At 41.1% G+C, this 14158-nt stretch overlaps 1 long non-coding RNA gene across 4 annotated transcripts in view; it reads left to right on the plus strand.

Annotated features, from left to right (window-relative positions):
• The window catches only part of LOC307181736, a 420065-nt gene that overhangs the window by 87039 nt on the left and 318868 nt on the right, over window positions 1-14158 (plus strand). The gene's annotated exons all lie outside the window — the stretch shown is intronic.

Genomic DNA, 14158 nt, shown 5'->3' on the forward strand with positions numbered 1-14158 from the left:
ATATACTTGGATTAATGTCTGCCATTTAAAAAATTGTTTTATATTTGTCACACTCATTCTTTGTCTCTTTTTTCATCTTCTCTTTTTCTGCCTTCTCTAGTTTTAATTGAGCACTTTATATGTTTCCATTTTCTCTACTCTGTTAGCTTATCAATTATCCTTCTTCTTAACCTTTTTTTGTTTTAGTTGTGGTCCCAGAGTTTGCAGTATACATTTACAATAATCTAAGTTTACTTTAAATAACGCTGTACCACTTCATGAGTAGTGCAGGTAACTTATACCAGAATGTTTCTAATTCTTCTCTCCCATCCCTTATTCTGTTGCCATCATTCATTTTACTTATCCATAAGCTATATGTATCCAACACATTATTGCAGTTAATTATTTGAGCAAACAGTTATCTGTCAGATCAGTTAAGAAAAACAAAAGATTTTATTTTACCTTCATTTATTCCTTTACTAACTCTGTTTTTCCTTTATGTAGTATCGAGTTTCTGATCTATATTACTTCCTTCTTTCTGAAGAACCTCTTTTAACATTTCTTGCAAACATTTCTTGCAGGTCTACAGGCAACAAATCCTCCCCCCCCGCTCTTTTTTTCCTGAGAAAATCATTGTATCTCCTTTACCATGAAGGATAATTTAGCTAGGTACAGAACTCTAGATTGGTAGATTTTTTTTCCTTCAACAGTTTATATATTTCACTCTAATCTTTTCTCACTTGCCTGGCTTCTGAAGAGAAGTCCAGTGTAATTCTTATCCTTGTTCCTCTACAGGTACATCTCTGTGGTGATTTCTCTCTTTGGCCTTTTTCACGATTTCATGTTTGATTATGGTTTTCTGCAATTTGCATATGATATTCCCAGATGTAGTTTTTTGGTATTTAATCTGCTTGGTGTTCTCTGAGCTTTCTGGATATGTGGATTGGTGTTTGTCATTAATTTTGGAATATTCTCAGCCATTATTATTTCAGATATTTTTTCTGCCCTTTTCTCTCTTTTCCCCCTGCATTTTTATTATACATATGTTACACCTTTTGCAGTTGTCCCACAGTTACTGGATAGTCTGTTCTTTTCTTTTCAGTTTGGAATGTTTCTATAGATGTACCTTCAAGATCACGTTTTCCTTAGCCATGCTCAGTCTATTGATGAAGCTATCAGAAGCATTCTTAATGTCTGTTACAGTGTTTTTGATCTCTAGCACTTCCTTTTGATTCTTTCTTGGAGTTCCCACCTCTCTGCTTATATTTCTCATCTGTTCTTGCATGTTGTCCATTTTTTCCATTCAATCCCTTAGCTTATTTCCAGTATCAGTGTGAAAGCTTAAAATGGTTCTGATTTTGCTTTGTCTCTTCAGACTGTGTTCTTTTTAGCCTTCTAACATGACTTGTAATTTTTTTGTTGAAAGCTGGACATGACACATTGATATATAGGAACTGAGGTAAAACAACTTTAAGGGTGAGGTTTTATGTTTATCTAGTTAGGAGTTAAACTGTGTTTAATGTTACTCTAGATGTATGTGTTAGAGGATTCAGTTTCCTCTTGTGTCCTTGTTGCTGTTTCCCCTGTTTCTTTGGGTTTCCCTAGAAACTCCTCCTTAAGTAGACTTGGTATCCTGCATCTCTCTCAGTTGTCATCCACTGTCATTATACTGTAGCCTTGTTGATGTGGTGTTAAGTATTGGAAAGTGTAAGCAATCTATAATTTTATGATTAAATTTTAGGGTTGTTTTTTTTTTTTTTTTTGGTGGGCCTGAGTCCCTTCAGAATTATCTTTTAGCTTTTTCTTTTCCTTTCCTGATGTGAGACAGAAAGGCTCCAGGGGCTCAAGTTGTCTAATTGTCATTCTTGTAGGTCAGATAAGGGTCTGGTAAGGGGTCTGGGCAGATAAGGGTCTTGAGGGCAGTGTTTTGTTATGGAGAACAGAATGCAGTGATCGTATTTCGTATTTCATGGTGGTTACTTCCTCCCTCTCCCTGCTGGAAACAAGAGGAGATTTTTCTCCCATCTTCATTGTGAGAACATGGTAAGGCTACTGGAGGTAAAACTCATGAAAATGGGGGAGACCCTTAATAACTGAGTTCCCGAAACTTTTAACCCTCAAGCTAGTCCATGCTCAGTTTCCAGCTATTAATCACCATTAATTAAGTTAATATTTAATTACCATTAAATGTTCTGGTACTAACTGATAGGTTACCATCTCCATTGTCTTTGCTCCTGCTTAAGTATAGTTTGCCGTATTGATCTGTCTCTCCAGTCTTTAGGATGGTGGTTTGCTCTGTTTGTTCAATTATCTGATGGGTCTAAGAACAGCCATTGATTTTCTGTGTGTTCAGGATGTGAGTGATGACTTCTGAGCTCTTTACATGTTGAAGTGGAAACTAAAAATCCTTTTTTTTTTTTTAAAGTAACTTTCCTGGACTTAAAATCTGTGGAATCTCTGTCTGCTGTGATGTCCTGCCACTGACGATATCTGTGCTCTCAGATCTGTGCTCATTTTTCAGTTCTTTTTATTTTTCAACCTGGCCTCCTAGAGGTTGCCCATGGGTCTTTGTATGTTATTGGTTAACCCATAATTGGTCAGGAACTTGGCACAAACACTAGGCTTCCACTTTCTGCCAGTTGATGTCTGTGTCATTTGGGGAGCACATTCACTCTTAATGCTGTTTTCAAATTGGCCTCCGTTTTTACCTTTTCTCGGGCCTTGTTTGGTCTTCCCTGTGCATGAACATAGCCAACCCGTCAGCCAGGGTTGTGTGGGAAACTAATCAAGTATCTCCCCACTAAATTTCTGGCTCTGCCTGTGATTCTTCATTCCCCTCCTAGGACCATAACCTCAGACTAGGAGAAATGCAGGCATTCCCCATTCACTCCTTTGAGTGGATTTTCCATTTTCCTTTTCAAATCCATTCACCCCTTGAACCTCACCTGCCAACAGCAATCTGCTGGTTTTCTTGAGCAGTTATGTCCTGGTAAGACTACAGTACTGATTGAACTGTGGGGTGGAGGGGTTAAGGGTCACCCCAGGTAAGAACACCACACACTCCCATTGTTTCAGCACCTTTTCATGAATAAACTCTTTTCAATTTGTTGAGCCCTGGCATGGTTACTCTTTTGAAACTTTTGTCCAGTTTTATCATTGTTTTCTGAGGAAAGGGTTTGTGAACCTCTTCACTACTTTATAACGAGATAATATCTACCTCCAAATATATCTTTGTTTAGTTTTTTTCTTATGGTAAATATTTCTTACCCTTAAAATTATTCCTCATGTAAACTCTTTGTTACCAGATTCTTCACTGTTCTTTCATGTTTCTCTGTATACACTAATTTGCCAGTATTCCTTTGAAAATGTGGTGGTTATAAATGGTGAAGAACCTCTAGGTGTGGCCTGACAACAGCAGAGATGAATAGGGTTACTAGTTTCTTTGACCTGTACACTAATTCCTATCACTTTGGCCTGAAGTGGCATTAGCCACACCATACTATTGGCACCCATCAAGCCCATGGTCAGCCAGAGCTCTGAGTTTCTGTTCATAGAAAATACCACTCATCTTGATTCTTCATCTTTTCTTTTAGTTGTGCCATTGAAATTTTTGGACATGAGTGGAAGTTTTGCAGCAAAATGTTTTATTAAATTTCACCTTTGATTTTAGTACATAGTTCTACCCTATCAAGATCCCTTTGGATTTTATTATGTGAAATATGAAATGTATACTTTCTGTTTCTTCAAATTGTTGATAGAAATATGTGATTTTGACATTCTTTGTTCTGTGAGAACCCTTGCTGATTCTTAATAATCACATAACTTTTAAAATAAGTGTTTACAAGTCATCTGTTTAATAGTCTAGATAGGGCCAAGGAGAAGGCATTTTTCTGTGTTATGATAAACCTGTCTTTATATTAACACTGATTTTTAAATCTGTACTTTAAGCATTTTCCAAATTATAATGTACTATATACCTCTTTGAGATGATCTCATTTTGTCCCATGGCTTAAAAGTCATCCTCAGATTCTGATAGTATAAATTAATTTTATTACTTGAGACACCTCCCCTCACTAGAACGTAAGCTCCATGAGGGCAGTGACTTTATCTGACAGTTCCCGGCCTATAGTAAACACTTAAATATTTGTTGATTGAATGGAGGGATAGTTTTTCGGTCTTTTTAAAAAATTCACCTTTTTTTTTTTTCGCCTCGTTTGAAACTTTCAGAAAAATTACTGAGATAGTACAGAGAATTTCTATATACCTATACCTAGTTTCCTCTGTTACTAACATCTTACGTTAGGATGGCACATTTGTTCCAATTAATGAACCACTATTGATAGTATGAGTGAACGCTATGGATATTTGCTAACCATGTCCGTACTTTATTCAGATTTCCTTAGTTTTCTCCTAATGTCTTTTTCTGTGTCAAGATCCCATCCAGGATATCATACTACATTTAGTATACTTAAGCTCTTTCTAGCTATGACGGTTTTTTGGCTCTCCTTGTTTTTTATTACTTTGACAGTTTTGAAGAGTACTGGTCAGAAATTTTGTAAATGTCTCACTATTGATGTTTGTTTGGTGATTTTTCTTGATGAGGCTGGGGTTGTGGGTTTTGGGGAGGAAGACCACAGAGGTAAAGTGCCATTCTCATTATATCAGATGAAGGCTACTGCTAGCAACATGACTTACCGCTGTTGGGATTGGCCCTGTTCACTTAGCTGAGGTAGCGTTTGTCATGTTTCTCCACTGTAAAGTTGACACTCGGCCCTCAGCCCCTTTCCATGCTATCGCCTTGGGAAGGAGGTCACTGTGCACAGCTCACACTTAAAGAATGGAGAGTTATATGCTCCACTTCCTGAGGCCATGGTATCTATCTACATAAATTATTTGGAATTCTTCTGCATGGGAGATTTGTTTGTTTTCCCAAGTATACTTATTTATTCAATCATTTATTTATATCAGTATGGACTCAAGGATATTTTATTTTATACTTTGGTGTGATAACCCACTGCTAATTTATTTGTTTTGTTCCTCAGATTGTTCCCGCTTTGACCACTGGGAGCTCTTTAAGTTGATTTTCTTTGGGTATTTTTTTTGGCACTCCCTTTTCACACTTAAATTTAGTTTAAAACCCTCTCAATAAAGTCACATAATCTGGTACCAATTTCAGACTTCTGTGAGCATGTTCTGTCATTTTTCAGGAGCTAATGGCTCTTTGACAAGAGCTATTTGGTAAAACAAAAGAAAACAAAACATACCAAAGCAGAAGTGCACTATGATACATGGTTGCAGCTCAGCACAAGTCTTTATATACAGATTAGATAAAATTCAAGTCATTTATTTCCTGACAGTTTCACAGTCAAGAGTTCCAAATGTTAACCCTTCTTTTCCAGAGGTAAGCATGAATAGGTTGTCTGAGTTCGTTGAACCAAAAGAAACTATATAGAATATGTGTTTATGCATGTAGAATGTAGGTGCTTGATTGGATATTACGATACTTCCAACTTTTAGTCTAGGTCAGTTTTATACATCTCATTTTCAAAGATTTCTTATGCCATTAGTTTCATTTTTTTCTCTCTCTTTTTTTTTTTTTTTGGCCGTGCGACATGGCTATTCCCTGACCAGGGATCGGACCCAGGCTCTTGGCGGTGAAAGCGTGGAGTCCTCACTACTGGACAGCCAGGGAATTCCCCATTAGTTTCAGAAAGAAGTAGGAAATTGTCTCCACAAAGAACCATGAGGCATCTTGGCTATACACATACCTCCTTTTAAATTGTGTATCCTATGAATTCTTAGCTTCTTAGCAATATTCTTTTGCATTTTATAGCATGTTACAGTTTACAAAGAACTTTCGCTCAACTCATAACATTTCATGCTTACAACAACGCTAAGGCTGATTGGGTGGCATTGCCCCTGTTTTATGGATGAATGAGGCACAGGAAATCTGTAATGCCAGAGGTCACGTAGCTAGCAGGTGCATCTAGGCCTGGAACTTCAGCTGGGAGCCGTAGCTCTTAGCACAGTGCTCTTTCCAGCATTAGCGTGTCATGTTGCTAAATTTGGGAAGATTTATGGGATACTCTAGATCAGTAGTGAAAAATGGAGCAACTTTAAACACAATCTTTTCCCCAGTATTTGGTGGCAGATTTGGTCCTGGGAGAACAGGAAGTGAGCAGCATTCACTGTTAAAACTCTGAGCCTTTTAGTCCTTTGCTCTTCTGCTCCAGGAACTCTGGGCTTCTCTTATACCCTCCTACCCTCCACTCCTCTTTCAAAACCTTCTCTTAGAGCCCAAGCAATGAGAGTTGACAATAGGACCATTTAACCATTGGATCCATAAACACAGAGCTGGGGGCTTTGGAATTTGCAAGAGCTTAATAAAATGTTGGAATTCTGGAAGGGAATTACTGAATGAAAAATATGAAACTGTGAAATTGACATTAATTAATGTTTAAGTTTTTACAAAATGAAACACGTTTACCCATCAACTACAACTCCTTAAAACTCATATAGTTTTATGCACATTTCCTTAAATGTGGGATGCAGGGTATTTGGTATAATGTGAGAGAGGTATGGCTTGCAAAAAAAGCAAGAGTGCATGGGGTCCTTAGAGGCCTTCAAGCAGCCCTTGTTGGTAGCTAGCAGTTTCCCTTTAGCTTTCCTAGCAGTCCTATGCCACACAGCCTCCTCTCCTTGCAAACAGTGGTGGCCCCCCAGTGTTCCCCATCTCTGTGAACCAGCCTATGTTATGACCAAGTCTGAGGGCAAAAGATGTTTAGTCCCAAGGTGAAAACTACTCAAAAGAACAGCATTTTCAAGGAAGGAAGTCGGTGCTCCTCCATAGAGGCAATGGCTGGTTTGAGAGAAGAGGAAAAATATATGCTTAGTCCTTTGATCTGTCAAATGAAAGGCACGTTCTCAAGTGAATAGATGCAATACACAGGGGTGTAATTACTGAGCTGGGTTGGGGGGAGGTATAAATCACACAAATAATATGTTCATTCTGTGTGAGAGTATATAATATATGTAGGACATAATCACAGAAATTTGAAGTGGATAATGTGTAAGGTTATCCTGGCCGGTCCCTGGAGCCAGCGTGGGGTTGATATCACTTTGTCTTATCTAATTGGCAGCATGGATAAGGGTTCTTTTGCCGTGCTTCTTTTAAAATCAGAGATTCTCCATGGAGGCGTGGGGTGTCATTTAAAGCCTTTTGGGGTGTGTGCATTGTCTTCTGTCTTCTCCTTAAATAGAAGGTCCGTTTAGCCCCTGGAGACCCAAGTACTTTAGAGATGAAGTAGAGAGCATAACTCTGTCTCTTTCCTGGGAAAAACCCACTTGTCCAAATTCTTAGACCTGCTAGACTGATGGAAGGGGTGGCGAGAGGGCTGATTACTCCAGCTCCAAGCATCTCAGGCTGATTGCAGAATGGCTGTTGCTGTGATAACAAGCTCTTACAGTTGTACAGGGCTTCCAAATGTTACTAAATGCTTTGTCATCCACTCGCACCCATGCAGTTCATGACAGTGCTAGGAGGACCCCTCTGTTCCCCTAGACAAGGATACAGAGTCAGAGAGGGTAAGTGGCTGATCCAAGGTCATATAGCTGGTGGGTGGTGAGAGCAGAACTGAAACCCAACCTCTTGGTCCCACATCCAGTGATTCCCTCCACGTAACTAGGAGCAAGTTTTTTGTTGTTGTTGTTTTGTTTTTTAACATCTTTATCGGAGTATAATTGCTTTACAATGGTGTGTTAGTTTCTGCTGTATAACAAAGTAAATCAGCTGTATGTATACATATATCCCCATATCAACTCCCTCTTGCATATCCCTCCCACCCTCCCTATCCCACCCCTCTAGGTGGTCACAAAGCACGGAGCTGATCTCCCTGTGCAATGCAGCTGCTTCCCGCTAGCTATCTGTTTTACATTTGGTAGTGTATATATGTCCACGCCACTCTCTCACTTCGTCCCAGCTTACCCTTCCCCCTCCCCGTGTCCTCAAGTCCATTCTCTACGTCTGCGTCTTTATTCCTGTCCTGCCCCCAGGTTCTTCAGAACTATTTTTTTTTTTAGATTCCATATATATGTGTTAGCATATGGCATTTGTTTTTCTCTTTCTGACTTACTTCACTCTGTATGGCAGACTCTAGGTCTGTCCACCTCACTACAAATGACTCAGTTTTGTTCCTTTTTATGGCTGAGTAATATTCCATTGTATGTATGTGACACATCTTCTTTATCTATTCATCTGTTGATGGACACTTAGGTTGCTTCCGTGTCCTGGCTATTGTAAATAGAGCTGCAATGAACATTGTGGTACATGACTCTTTTTGAATTATGGTTTTCTCCGGGTATATGTCCAGTAGTGGGATTGCTGGGTTGTATGGTAGTTCTATTTTTAGTTTTTTAAGGAACCTGCATACTGTTCTCCATAGTGGCTGTATCAATTTACATTCCCACCAACAATTCATGAGGGTTGGGAGCAGGTTTCTGTCCTACTTTTCTTCCTTTGGAATGGTGAGTAGCTGGAGCTCTGGCAATGAGGGGAATGCTGGCGTGGTGTGTGTGCCTCTGTGGCAGTGCAGTCATCCTTCAGTATCCATGGTGGATTGGTTCCAGGAACCCTCCCTGGATACCAGAATCTGCAGAGGCTTAAGTCCCTTGTGTAAAATGGCATAGTACAGTGGACCTCTGGAACCATGGGTTTTGCATCTGCAGATTCAATCCACAGTTGGTTGAATCAGAAAATGAGGAACTATGGTTACGAGGGCTGACTCTCTAAGAGAAAACCCGGAAAGCTATTTCAGGATGGGCCCTCCAGGATAGTGGGCTACAGCTGGGGAGGGTCACTAACTAACAGGGTTTGGTCCCTAATTATTTCCATTTAGAACCTTCTTGACTTTTAGGGATACTGAGGAAAAGCCCTCGATGTGGAATGAGGTGAGCTGGGTTCAAGCCTGCTCTGTACTATGTGGGCTATTCTAAGGAGGTTATTCAATGTATAGTCCTTAAATCCTGGTTCCTGAAAGGATTCAATAATTTTCAAAAGTGATTTTTATGGTGCAAGGTAAAACACTAAAAAATAAGGTTAAAAATTAGTGAAGGGACCAAATGTAAAGTAGATAGCTAGTGGGAAGCAGCCACATAGCACAGGGAGATCAGCTGGGTGCTTTGTGACGACCTAGAGGGGTGGGATGGGGAGGGTGGGAGGGAGACGCAAGAGAAGGGGGATATGGGGATATATGTATACGTATAGCTGATTCACTTTGTTATACAGCAGAAACTAACACAACATTGTAAAGCAATTTTAGTCCAATAAAGATGTAAAAAAAAAATTAGTGAAGGGGAACATTAGGCAGGACATTTTGAAGCTCCCTTAAGAATGAATCATGGGACGTGATTAAGGCCCAAGGATGCATTGGTTAAGGGACAAGGCAGGGGTGTCTGTTGTACATATTACTTGGTGATAAAGGAGTATGATGAGTTTAATGGCTTGTGTTTTAGGGTTACCAGTGGTGGTACTAATTTCTTCAGCATCGAAAGTCACATCAAATACTTCCTTTGAGAGCGAAACGGGAATCAGAGTGAGATTCCCAAAAGACATTGCATGAAGTCTTATTCTGTTGCTAGAGAAGGGCTGCAGATTGGGCTCTAAGTGTCCAGGCTTCCAAAGCAGGAGAGAACCACAGTTTGATTGGGCCGGCAAACTTTTTCTTTAATGGGTCAGATAGTAGGTATTTCAGGCTTTGTGGGCCACGTACATCTCTGTCGCATTTTCTTGTTTGTTTGTTTTGTGTAGTTTTTCGCAGCCCTTTAAAATCCTTAGCTTGTAGACCATCCGAAAACTAGCTGTGGATCAGATATGGCTGTAGTTTGCTGGCCTTTGTTCGATAGACGGTTGGTGAGGTCAAAACAAGTTGCTGTGGGGAGATGCTGAAATCGTAGGGAAGTGTGTTTGGGGACTCCTCATTGAGTGGACACTGCACAGCAGCAGTCACACGTGTTAAAGGTCATCTAGGGGAAGGATTAATACCCCCTTTTGAAAACTGCCAAGCCAGGCAAGGTTGCCCCTGATTCCAAAAGTGTATCAGCCCCACTCAAGGTGAGAGGCAAGTCCTTCAACCTACCTGAGCCTCTGTTTTCTCCTCTTTTATCTAAGATGGGGATAATAATAAAAGTCCTGCGTGACATCTAGGGTAACTGCACGGATCAAGTGAATTTCTGTACGTGAAATTGCCTTGTACATGATTCTCACAACCCTTAAAGTTAGTTACTGTTAATCAGCTTGGCATCGTCAGTGCCAGGGAGCCAGCCTGTGCCAACCATATTCATGAGAAGTCATACAGAATCCCTGTTCTGGAGAAGATTCCAATCAAGTGAGAGAAGAGAGGCAGGAGAGGGGAGGACTTCAGTTCAACCCACCTGCACATGGTGGGTGAGACCAAAGAAGCGTCACAGTGACAAAACTAAACGTGATGTGCTGCAGTCACCCACAGAGAGTCACCCAGCCGCTTGGCTGTGGAGACATACTTGCTGCTGTAATAATGTACGAACACCTTCCTTTAGCTGAGCACTTATTTTTCTTTTGTTGTTATTTGTCAGATGTTGTGCTAGGCCCTTTATACACATTATCTCCCCCGAATCTCACGAACATCCTAGGAAGTAGGTCTTAGGATCCCCATTTTTCGAGGAGGAAACGGAGGCTTGAGTCTTCAGGCAGATATCACATGGCTAGTCAGTGTAAGGGTTGGGATGCTAGGAACAGTTGGGAATAGGAGAGGCGAGCCTGGTAGGCTTCCTGGATGAAGCAAGTGTGAAGCACAGTTTTAGAGAAAGAGAAAGATAGGGGCAAGTGAGGAGGTTTGGGCAAGTGACATGAATTCAGCTTCCTCTTGTTATTCACATGCTCAGATGCCCCAGGTGCTTCCTGCCTCCTGACTTGGCTTCCCTCACTCCTTCAGAAGGTTAGCATAGGAAGGCAATGAGCTTGAAGGGGCCAAATTTGTTGCTGTCTTTTCTTTTATCTTCTTTATTTTTTTTTCCTTTCTTTTTTTTGCCTGCGCTGTGCAGCTTGTGGGATCTTAGCTCCCCAACCAGGGATTGAACCTGGGCCCTCTCAGCAGTGAGATCGCTGAGTCCTAACCACTGGACCGCCAGGGAGTCCCCTGTTGCTGTCTTTGTGCATTGTACTTCATAGAAACCGCTAGAGGCTTGGATTCTTGATTCCACCTCTGCCCCCATGTTATTGTGGGACCTTGGGAGGTGCCCACCCTGCCCTAAGCTCACTTGTTTCCTCTGCAGTTGAGAATACTGATCTCCCAAGGCCCTTGCACTTGTGAAATATCCTAGACTGTAAGATCCTCAGATGCAGCAGCTGCATCCAGTGGTGAGGAAATAAAGTTTTCTCAGGAATGTCAGGACGTCAAGCATTGGCTCCTGGGCCCAGTGGAAAATGAGGTGTCCTGTAAACGAGTTTTCCAAATACCCGAGGCTGGCCTTTTTAAACCCTCAAACTTTGTTTTGTATACCTAACTGAGGACAGAAGTGTTTCCTGAGACGTGTGGTGCTTTTTATTTCTTATTAAACAGAGCATATCAAACATCACTGATCTTTTCTAGTCCAGACGATTTTTTGTACTGTAAAATTTTCAGATGTATTTATGGAGTTGTATAAAGATTCTTTCCTTTGCACTAAATGGTGGTTATTTTCAAGAGATCTTATATCTGATTTTTTGGGGTATTTTTAGTCTCTGTCGTATTATAAATTACCTCTTGCCATTGTCTTTGCGCTATTACTATTAACTTCTCATACGTATGAGTTTCTGGCTTCAAATATCCACTGAGCTAGGAAACCGGTTCACCTCCCTTGCTTGGGTGGAGGAATAAATAGGAGTAGAATGTGAGTGTCATCCTTTTCATCTTTTTTATGTTCTGTGTTCTTTTTCTCAGACCTCTCATGATGTTACAGTTGCTCCTTGAATTTCTGCCCTCAGCATCTCTCAGGTGCTGGGTTTTGCAGGAATAATCGTGTTACTCTGTGGACAAACGTCCGCAGAGAAAGGAAGAGTGTTCCCCTTTGAGACAGTGCCTGTCACTCGAAGTGCCAGAGTCCTTGGGTTTGGCTTTTTCTTGCCATGTTAATTGCTAACTGATTTCCTCGTCCTCAGTTTCTGTAACCTCTGGGTCATTGTCAAGCCCAAGAACACAGCATATGTCTCATTTCCAAACTCAGTTCTTCCCTGAATAACACGGGGGAGAGGGGACTCTGTAAACAGGTTGAGTTGTGAGTATCATTTATATTCATTAGCGCTAATTATTATGTACATGCAGCCAGAGGCTGAAACACATCTTTTATAAATGGAAGGAGTGCATAAATAAACGGCTACTTCTGCATATTATGTTGACTATGGTTTCTCTTTTTATTTCCTAGTCTATGATTTCCATGTGCCGCCCTCCCCCCATGAGGGAACTTGTCCCATGTTTCCACTGTCTGATTTCTTTTTGATAGGAAGGGAAGGAAGGGTAGGATATGATCACTAACTTTTCTGGTGTCTGGTCTATTAGTCTTTTCTCCCTTTCTTTTGGTCTATTATTTTATGCTACTAGTACTTTCCTTGTCATCAGAAATATGTTGGGAGACTTCCCTGGTGGTGCAGTGGTTAAGAATTCGCCTCCCAGTGCAGGGACATGGGTTCGATCCCTGGTCTGGGAAGATCCTGCATGCCGCAGAGCAACTAAGCCTGTGCACCACAGCTACTGAGCCTGCACTCTAGAGCCCGCAAGCCACAACAACTGAAGCCTGTGTGCCCTAGAGCCCGTGTGCCACAAGTACTGAGCCCACGTGCCGCAAGTACTGAGCCCATGTGCCACAACTTCCGAAGCCCGGGCGCCTAGAGCCTATGCTCCGCAACAAGAGAAGCCACCGCAGTGAGAAGCCCGTGCACCACAATGAAGAGTAGCCCCCGCTCACTGCAACTAGAGAAAGCTCGCGCGCAGCAATGAAGACCCAACGTAGCCAAAAAAGAAAAAAAAAAAAAATTAAATTAAAAAAAAAAAAGAAAGAAATATGTTGGAAGCTGATGTGATGGATTCTACTCTCTCCATCACGTGTCTCCGTGTTGGTGCGAGGGAGCCTGGCCGGTCACTGCCCAAGGTGGCACTTAAGCCAAGCTCTTCAACATTCCCATGGATGGCTGGGCCACCAGTAGCCACAAGGGTCTGCAGCCCTATCCACCTGACCATTGGCAGGTGGCAGTTCAACCTTTTCTACTTTGCAAAGATATGGTCAGCACAGGAGGAGCATGCTTGAAGGAAAGGGGTCAACTCTTCAGCAAACCCCTTTTAAAAGGTTGCTGACCTCTAATCTAATCCAATGGTTTATTTACTGCTCCTGTCACCTTTCTAAAGTGCTGTGAACTCAAAGGTTTTTGTGCGCATCTCAGGGGGCTGGCCTTCATCTTGGAGCTGGTCTCTTATTTCTGCTTGCATTTCTGCTCAACTTGTGATCTTTGAGAAAAAAGTCTAATGTGCTGCTTTCAGTATGCAGATATCAGTATGCAGAAATGTTGTGGAAAAAATTGTTAAAGATATGAAGCTCCTCCCATTCTTTGAACACAAAAATCATTGACTAGTAAGAGCATCACATTCTTATTTATGGGTCTGTTTTCAGTTTCCTGGTCCAATTACAGTATCAAAAGTAAAAGTTCCATTTTCTCCCACAGTAGAACCAGTTATTAGAACTTCGTATCTTAAACTATGGAAGCACTAAGTTGGGTGGTATCTACATTAGAGGCAGTTCTGGCATGCAAAACTGAGACCCAAACAGAAAATGGGAGATTCTCAGCTAATTCCTCAGAGTAAGTTAAAAGATACATCTGTATTTAGAACGGTAAAATCAATAGAACAAAAAGACATCGAAAGGTCATGTAAAGCAATGGTGAGTTTTAAAAAAGCTATTAAAAAGTACTTAGTCGTGTCTTTTTAGGTTTATCTATATTTATAAAGAGCGATTTTTCAATTAACATACATTGGTGTAATTCATTGAACCTGTCGGTAGAGGTTAGGGATGATTTATCCTCTTCCTTTCTTTCAATGCATATCTTTGCACATGCAAGCATTAGTGTAAGAAGTTTATGATTTGGAGAAGATAGATAAGTCCGCCTGGGCCGAGTGCC

The sequence above is a fragment of the Stenella coeruleoalba genome, assembly GCF_951394435.1.
Source record: "Stenella coeruleoalba genome assembly, chromosome: 2".
In the NCBI taxonomy this organism is placed as follows: domain Eukaryota; kingdom Metazoa; phylum Chordata; class Mammalia; order Artiodactyla; family Delphinidae; genus Stenella; species Stenella coeruleoalba.